The 9,555-nt window shown below is 39.7% G+C and overlaps 1 pseudogene; it reads right to left on the bottom strand.

Moving 5' to 3' along the window:
* Positions 1 to 1,870: 1,870 nt before the first annotated feature.
* LOC148198403 (uncharacterized) lies at positions 1,871 to 9,353 on the bottom strand (annotated as a pseudogene).
* Positions 9,354 to 9,555: the final 202 nt, after the last annotated feature.

Below are 9,555 nucleotides of genomic sequence, written 5' to 3'. Positions count from 1 at the left end.
TTTATTATTGTTATTATTATTTTTGTATTATTCTAGTTTTATTTACATATATTATCTTATTTTTCTCCATATATATGCAAATATATTTTTCTTACATTTTTCTTATATTTTATTTTCATCTTCAGTTTTACCTATTTAAAGTTTATTTTGCTTAATATAATTAATACGGTTAAAAAAATAAAAAATAAATAAAAAAAAAGAAAGAAAAGAAGAAAAAATACGAGAAAAGAGAGAATTTTTTCGGGTTGGGGGAAAAAAAAAAGCAGTGTGTGTGCTAGAGGGGGAGAGGCAGAAACGGTTTTCTGCAAAGAAGCGGTTTTGGCATTCGCAGAGACAATTTGGGCATACGGATTGGCAGAGGCGTTTGGGATATTCGGATTTGGTTAGTACATCAACAGAAAAAGCAGAGAAGAAGGGGGAGGAGGGGAGAGTAAAAAGAGAATTTAGCATTGCTTCTCGAACCTTCATCTTCGATCATCATCCAGATTCACCATTTTCACCGGTAGAGAACGACAAACGCCAGCCAAAGGAGAGGGAGAGACCCATTGGAGACGAAGCTGACAAAGGCAAGCAGAGCTCCAAGAGGTAAGCAGACCTTGCTCACTCGTGTAGACATAGTCATGAAAGCTTACTGCATTATTTCATTTTATGCTTGAAGTCGCTTTGCTCGAGTATGTATTGCGGTAGGAGTCTTCCCCTTTCTCCATTCTACATTCTTACCGAAAACCTTCATCACCTTTTCCTAAGCACCCCTGCACATTGGAGCTCTGAAAATCCCTTTGGTGTCAATCCGTTTTCGTAACCACAGAGCATCACGAGCTCTCCCATTTTCCATAGCCTTCAGCGCCTCTGTTCACTCCAATCAACAATAAAATTGAATCATTAAGCGAGAAACTCACAGAGAGCACCGCAAAATGAAACCAACAGATACACGTGCTCTATTCAACCTTCACTTGCTTCAAATGGAACTAACAACCAAAACCAGATTCAATACCTTAGTGTTTCTTTAAATTTCTCGAGTCTTGAAAGAATGCCATCTAGGGCACCACTACACTAAATTCCCAAACACAGCATGGGGTTCCTAGCTTTCGGTGCGCGGTACAGAATGCAATAAGGAGTGGGGTTGGGCCAAATCCCCCTCTACTGCACAGTTTCTCTTCGACGGGGGATGAAGCCATTTGAAGCAGAGTTGTTGCCAAAGCCTTCACAGACGATGGAAGCTTTTTTTGCTGTAAAGGAGGCGTCCTTGTTGGGTCATAGAGGCGAGAGCGAACAAAGTATTTTCCAGCTTTGGGAGGAAATGTCTAGGCACAAACAAGGATAATGTTAAGTTGTATATCTTCCTCGAGATTGTAGCGGGACGACCCATTGTATAGCAAGTCGAAGAGGAGAAGAGAAATAGGAGAGCTCATCGCGGCAGCCTCGGTGGCGATAGTTTCCGCCTCTGTGGTGGCGGCAACTATGGACGGAGAAGGGAGAGAACTTCCCGCGCGCGACGAGCAACGGAGGAGGAGAGATTTCGCCTCGACTGGCGATGGCTCCGGTGGCTCGCGGTTGCCAGCCGGATGGAGGCTGGGACGCGGTGGCTGGTTCAGTGGCGTGGTGGCTAGATTTGACGAAGCAGTGGCGCGGTTGAGCTGGTGACGACTTGACGGTGACTCACGGTGGCCGGTTTGGCGGAAGGCGAGTGCGTTCTCTTCTCGCGCACGAAGAAGGGTGGAAAAAGGGATCCGAGGCCATGACCAGCGGCGGCCTGGGTGGCGTCGCCAGCGGAGTGTTGGACCAGATAAGGTGTCCTTCCGCGGTGGCTGTTTGGACGGTGAATGGGGCATGGCTGTTGAAGGGTGGAGGAGATCGTCTTTGGTATTTCTCACTCAGAGAGAAGGAGACCTGGTTTCTCCTTTGGATGAAGCTGCACGCAGAGAGGGAGAACCCCTAAGGGTTTCTGAGTTGGAGTGAAAAGGCCTTGGGCCTAATTAATAATAAAAAACAAAAATAAAAATATAATAGAAAAGCTTTTTCCTTCGCGCAGCCCCGCTTTTCACCCGCGCACCCCATACCATCCCGGTGGGCCAAGCCCAAGAACAATAAAAAAAAAAAGAAAAAAAACAATTTGCTCTTTACTCCCCTTTTATTCATATTTCGCACCCCCACACATCCTCGGGCCAGTGCTGGGCCAAACCCAAAACAAAATCAAACAATTTTGTTTTGCACCCCCTGTTATTCGTATCCCACGCCCCTTTCGACTTAGGCTTAGGCCCAGTCCGTTGTTAGAAATCATTTTAGTATAGACACCCTTGTTTCTCACTTCCACACCCCCTTTCAGCTTGGGTTTTTGGCCCAATGCATTTACAAAAGAAAAAAATAGTTTAGATATACCCTAGTTTCTCATTTAGGCACCCCCTACTATTTGTTTTATTTTTATTACTTATTTATTTATTTGCTTTTCTTTATCTATTTTATTTTGTTTTGTTCCCTTATTTATCTTATTCTATTTGTTTTTTTTTATTATTTTTATTTGTTGTTTTGGTTTTTATTGTTTTCATTTTATTGTATTTATTTATTCTAAATATTTATTTATTTTAAATACATATTTAATAATACATGAAAAATGAACTATTTATATATACATATACAAAATACCAAAAAATATTTTAAAGGTTTAGGCACATGTGTGATCGCACACATCGTCCTGATGCTAAAGCCTTTTCTTCTTCTTTTCTCAAATAATAATAAAAACATTTTAAAGGTTTAGGCACATGTGTGATCGCACGCATCGTCCTTGTGCTAAAACCTTTTCTTCTTCTTTTCTCAAATAATAATAAAAACATTTTAAAGGTTTAGGCACATGTGTGATCGCACGCATCGTCCTTATGCTAAAACCCTCTTCTTCTTTCTTATAAAAATTACAAAAAATATATATTTTAAAGGTTTAAGCACACGTGTGACCGCTCGCGTCGTCTTTGTTCTAAAAACCTCTTCTTCTTTCTTATAAAAAATTACAACAAATATATATTTTAAAGGTTTAAGCACACGTGTGACCGCTAGCGTCGTCTTTGTGCTAAAAACCTCTTCTTCTTTCTTATAAAAAATTACAAAAATATATTTTAAAGGTTAAGCACACGTGTGACTGCTCGCGTCGTCCTTGTGCTGAAAACCTCTTATCCTTTCTTATATAAAAATTACAAAAATACGTTTAAAGGTTGAACACTCGTGTGATCGTCCGCATCGTCCTAGTGTTCAATACCTTTCTCTCTTATTTACGTATTATTAAATGAGGATATGGGTGCTCGTGTGATCGTTCGCATCAGCCTAGTACTTAATATCCTTAATATCAAAAGTTTTAAATAATGGTATGAGTACTCGTGTGACCGTTCGCGTCGGCCTAGTGCTCATTACTTTCTTTTTCTCAAAAATACCAAAAACATAAAATCTTCAAAAATTAAAAACATCTGGCTTTTTCAAACAACAAACAGTCTTTCAAGCCAGAACTACGTGATCCTTGATTCTCCATCAAAAGTGGAGATATGTAGGAGCAAGGCTAGTCCTTGTCAGGTTCACTTCCTAAAAATCCAAAATCATTTCAAAACAAATTTTCAAACAATTTCCAAACAAACTTCTCACACAGTTTCAAAAAAGAACTACGTAACCCTGATTTCTCATTTTGAATGAGAATACGTAGGAGCAAGGTCAATCCTTGTCGGGCCCAAAAAATTAAAAAATACATATTTTGTTTCTTTAGGATTTTATTTTAGGGGACAGTTAAACATTTTGAAAACCACATCACATTCGCGATTTAGTTAAAGGTACTGCCTTCGGGCAGGCGCTGTAGGGTGTTAATACCTTCCCTACGCATAACCGACTCCCGAACCCAGAATATGGTTTTCGTGGACCGTGTCTTATTATTTTATGGTTTTTCCGTAGTTTTCCATAATAAACTATGGTGGCGACTCCAAAATCTCTTTTCAAAACCCGTTCCATTTTTTGGATCGTCGTCCTGTCGCGATTCCGGTTGCGACACTTTTCACATACTTCTTAATTCTTAGCTCAATGCTTTCAATTTCCCTTTCTATTTTCCATCAACCCCAGACTTGAACATTTATCAATACCACAAAATATTTTCTACTTAACTCAAGGTAAAGCTTTTCAACAAGGGTTTTCAAATCATGTTAAAGGCTAAGGATTCAAAGGATAGAACACAAAGTGTTCTCTTTTAGTGGCTAATTTCATGAAATTGGCTAATAAAAGGGTTACCAACAAATGCCCTTGATCATATGATGCAAACAAGCAAGTAATTCAATCATAGAAAACCTGGGCAAAGTCATTCATGCTTTCACAGTAATAGTATTCAATAATAACAATTCTGGAGCTCAAAACCTCACATATAAGCTCATTCACATTCCACATATAACATCCTACTTAGAATCATAATCACAATCACAACATCATGCATTTGTTCACAAAGCTTGTGAATCACCTGTATAAGCATTTAATATGTACATCTCAACATCAATCCATATCAAAGCATCATCAAGCCTTACTTATCAAACAATCACAATCATAAGCAAACCATCATAACAGACAAAGTTTCCAATTGAGTGCATCAAACCCTATTCTAAAACTAAAGTAAATAAGTTCAGAACACTAAACCAAACTAAAGCATAAGTCCTGCTTTAGTTATGATAGCATTCATCAGTAAATGCTATCTCAACTCCTCATCAATCTGAGCTGTCATCTGTATCCTCCTCTTCTTCCTCATCTTCAGCATCCTTAAATGCATCATCATCATCAGCTTCATCTTCATCCATCTCCATAGCTGAAGCTTCAGCTGCTCCATCTCTGCTGCCTTGTACCTGCTCTTCTGGCCAAGCTACCACATTATGAAACTCCTCCATAGTCCACCTATGTGCTGGAGGTGTATCATACATTCCAACAATCATTTCAATAGTGGCCACCTGCCCTCTATGGATAGACTATAATTGTGCACCTATAAGAGACATGTACATGTCCCTCATTTGGAAAGGTTCTCAGAAGATGCCCGACTCTGTGCTTGCCCTCTTTCTCTACGAGTACGGCGTGGTGGAACTAGCTGAGCTACTTCCTCACCTCCACAGTATTGTCTATAATAGGTCTCATCAGTTGCTTTCCTTGGCCTTTCAAATGGTGGAGCAAAAATATCCACCCCAGCTATCTTGCAGAGGTGTGTGATTAAAGAAGGATGTCCTAAGGGTGCTTTGTTGTTTGTTGTGTTAGCGCACACCCTTATCTTATCAGCTATTACCTGTCCAATATTTACATTCAAGTTCCTGATTGCACAGAAAAGGAGGAGTGCCCTGCTAAGAGTGATGTCTGACACATGAGAACATGGCTAAATGTTGGCATGAGAAAACGCCATCCAATACTTTGCAAGAGGAGTCAAGTCAGTCCTCCTAATGTTCACCACAGAGCCAGTTCTATTCCTCTGAAAATGTCCTTTAGGTACACATAAAACTTTCTCCACATCATCAAAATCAACGCCTTCTTCCATACAGAGAGCAAACTGGCATTGCTCACCAGCCCACACAGTATCCAAGAAGTTGTTGATGGAATCAGGATCATACCTAATAGCATGGCCTCTTACATAGCCTAGGTAATTCTCAGCCGGATAATCACCAATCTTCCTTGCATTAGTGTAGAATTCTTTCACCACGGCTATATTGGTAGGTGTAGGGTATGTAGCTAGCTTCCCCCAATCATTCCCTAACAATTGCTCTCCAAATTAAGGAGCAAAGTTAGGTATCATTCCAACCTTTATCTCCATAAGGAGTCTCCTATCTTGGACCACCTTAAAGTTCTACTCATGTTTGCGAGATAGGAACCTACTACAATGGGGTTGTTCTGGTTCCTTTTCTTTTCTTTTGGATGTCATGGTCTTCATTCTTTTGCCTGAAGAGGATGTCATTCCTACATCAAACACAGATACAAAACCACAAAAAATGTTGTTAATCATTAGTAAAACACAGACAACACCTTATTTCGAAGCTAAACCACCGTTGAGGGTCAAAATCACCCCTCAGCGCCACCAGTGCAGCAATCCAGAACGCAACTTAGCAAAAACAGCATGTCTGTCAGAGTGCCGCTCAGCGGCAATTTACCCCTGAGCGGTGACTCTGCAAATTTTTGAAAAATTCATTTTTAACCTGTCCTAACTCCACCCACATGCAATTTTCACTTTTCCAGATCAAAATCATTCAGTTCAATCGGTTCAAACATCAATTAAATCATCAAATCATGCATAGAAATCAAAACCCCTAAAAATTCATGCTTTAACAATCAAATTCAAACTCAAGAACCCTAGAATGAAAAATGCTTGACTTACTTGGGTGGAGATGCTAGATGAAATGAGAATGCTTTCAAGCTCTGATGCTCTCTTCCAACTCCAAACTTAGATGGAAAACTAGGGAGAAAGTGAGTGAAAGGGAGATTTTCTCAAGAGGGATGAGGGAAAAGTTGTAGAGAACCTTTGAAAAAGTATGTAGGAGTGTGTGTGCAGAGAAGAGTCTGAAAAGAGAAACTAAGGTGCAGCTTAGGGTATAAAAATACCCTAATGGGCTCGGGTTCCGCTAAGGGGCAACCTAAGCCCAGTCTGCGACACTACCGCTCAGCGGTAGTTTGCCGCTCAGCGGCACTTTTGGGAAGTGTTCTTCTTCTCCCTAGCTTAACCTAAGTGCCTCCAAAACATGCCCCTCCCTTGCTCCCTACAATAACATTTTCAGATTACTCATGCAAAACCCTATTATGCAACTACAATAAAACAAACAAAAATATCATCAATCAACTGGGTTGCCTCCCAGGTAGCGCTTGTTTAACGTCACGAGCCTGACCCAAAATCCACCAACACCCATCAGTAGCTGCAAAAATTTCTTACCAACACCCATCAGTAGGTGTAACAAACCTAGTATCCTTTAGTAGATACTTAACCACCTAGCATCCTTTAGTAGATGCTATATCCAAAAAAAATATTTACAGAAATAATGTCCAACTGATTAAAAATTACAAAACAAAAATAAAATCAAAAGAAATATTTTCCTCAAATCACTGGAATGCCTTCCAGCAAGCGCTCTTTTAACGTCATTAGCTTGACCCAATAAAGTTCAAGTTCCTTCTTCATGGTTGATGTCCATATCCCACCAACTCCTCAACTGCTTCCGGTGTACTGTTTTGACTCTTCTAGAATGTGGAGACTCTATATCTATCATCTCCTTTTCTTTGTAGCCTTTCACAATCCACAACTTGTTTTTGAATCTCACAGGTGTACCAAGTTGAAGTCGTTCTTTCATTCAGTCATCAGGAAATTTTCTTCCTCTTCTAATCTTTTCTTTTTCCTGTACCTGAAACAACAAACAATGTTTACCTCTAACCTGGGGCTTTTCATCTTCAGGGCTAGTCATGAGTACATCTTGATATGCAGCTTTATGACTAGCTTCTTCCTCCTGCATCTGCCTCTCTTCTTTGAAGACATCTATAACAACTCTCTCTTCTCGATCTTGGAGCACCACTATACCTTCGTTCACATCAATGATGGCTTTGGCCGTTTTCATAAACGGTCTTCCGAGAATAATGGGTATCTTTCCAGTCTCCATCTCCATCACCACAAAGTCTACCAAGAACTGGAGTTTCCCTACACAAACTATAATATCCTCTACTATTCCATAGGGTTCCTTTGAAGATCCATCTGCCATTACTAAGTTAACCTTTATAGGCTTCACATCAACATCACCAATCTGCTCCAGTAAAGAATAAGGTATCAAGTTAACACTTGATCCTAAATCAAGTAAAGCTTTTTCTATCCTTTTCTTCCCTATTTAGCATGGAATGGAAAAGCCTCCTGGATCTTTTGCTTTTGGAGGGAATGGCTCCTTTTTAACAGCTTTATACTTCTTTGTATCATCATCTCTTCGTATTTTCTTTGTAGAGACTTCTTCCTCAAGTTTAGTATAAACTGCAATTTGTTGTAATATCTCCTTCCAAGGTACATCATTGTCCACCATCTTGAATAATTTTTTAAAATCAAATTGTTTCTCTTGATTTATTGGAAAAGGAAAAATATCTTTACTCTTTATCTCTCTTCTCTCTCCTTTCTCTTTTCTCTCTTCTTTTTCTTTTTCTCTCTTTTCTCTCTCTTCTTTTTCTGTCTCCCCTCTTTCTAACTCAATTGTCTCATCATTTGTACTCTCCAACATTTTACATTCTTCCCTGGGGTTAACCTCAGTATTAGCCCCAAAATTTTTGTCTGGCCTCTCTTCCAACTGCTTGGTAATCTGACCCATTTGAATCTCCAAATTCTTAATAGCAGCTTCAGTGCTCTTTTGAGTAGACTCAGTTTTCTGAATGACCTGATGAAGAGTTTCTTCCATCCTTATTGATCTTTCATTAAGTATAGAAATCTGTTGCCATAAGGTTGGTTGTTGTTGTTGCTTGTTAAATTGCCCAGTTTGTCCAGCTTGCCCACTTTGTCCTTGACCAATGCTTGGGTGTGGTTTCCACCCTTGATTAAAATTCCCCTGATGGTATTGATTGGCCATGAAGTTAACATCCTCTAAGGCTTCTACTGGAAAGGCGCATTGACCATTAATATGGTCACCCCCACGTAAATCACACAACCGTGATTGAACCTGTGCATTAGTCTTTAACTCTTTTGGCAGTTGTGCAAGTGTTTTTGTAAGAGTCTCTAGTTGTTGAGTTAATATCTTGTTCTATGCTAGCAAGGCATCATTGGTTTGTAACTGTAGAACTCCTTTTTGTTGAATAGGATCTCCTCTTTCAATGTTTAGCTCATTATTACTAGTAGCAATATTGTCAATGATTTTTGTAGCTTCCTCTGGGGTTTTCCATTTGATATTTCCTCCTGCTGAGGCGTCAAGCATCATCTTGGTTTGTGAACCAAGACCTCCAAGGAAGATTAGGACTATTTCCACTTTGTCAAATCCATGCGTGGGAGTCTTTCTTAATAAGCTTTTATATCTGTCCCATGCATGACCCAATGATTCCTCCATGCCTTGCTTGAATGATGAAATCTCTTGCTTTCCTTTATTTACCTTTGATTGTGGAAAGTATTTGTTTCGGAACTTTGTCACCACTACTTCTCATTCTGTAAAGCTTCCTTCTAGAAAAGAATTCAACCAAAGCTTAGCGTTGCCTCCTTATGAGAATGGAAACATGCTAAGTTTGATTGCTTCGTCCGGCACCCCATTTATTTTCACCGTGTTGCAGATCTCATTAAAAGTTGTGAGGTGCTCATATGGGCTTTCGTGAGACAACCCATTAAATTGATTACTCTTCACCAGTTGGATTAATGTCGGTTTCACCTCCATATTAGCTGTATTGACTCTTGGTCTTGCTATGCTATTGAAATGCTGAGGTCCAGCTATATTAGTGTAATCAGCAAGAGTTCTTCTGGCATTATTATTCTCCATATTCTCAGTGCTATGGTCAGAACCTTGTGGTGATGGTTGTAACAGAGTTTCCGGAGAAGGAAAAAGTTCTCTAGATGTACGGATTCTTCTCCTCCGTCTA

The sequence above is a fragment of the Vigna umbellata genome, chromosome 5 (assembly GCF_029865625.1).
Source record: "Vigna umbellata cultivar VRB3 chromosome 5, Vumbellata_1.0, whole genome shotgun sequence".
Classification (NCBI taxonomy): Eukaryota; Viridiplantae; Streptophyta; class Magnoliopsida; order Fabales; family Fabaceae; genus Vigna; species Vigna umbellata.
The sequence above is the reverse complement of the archived record's forward strand: the minus strand, read 5'-3'. Positions and strand labels throughout refer to the sequence as shown.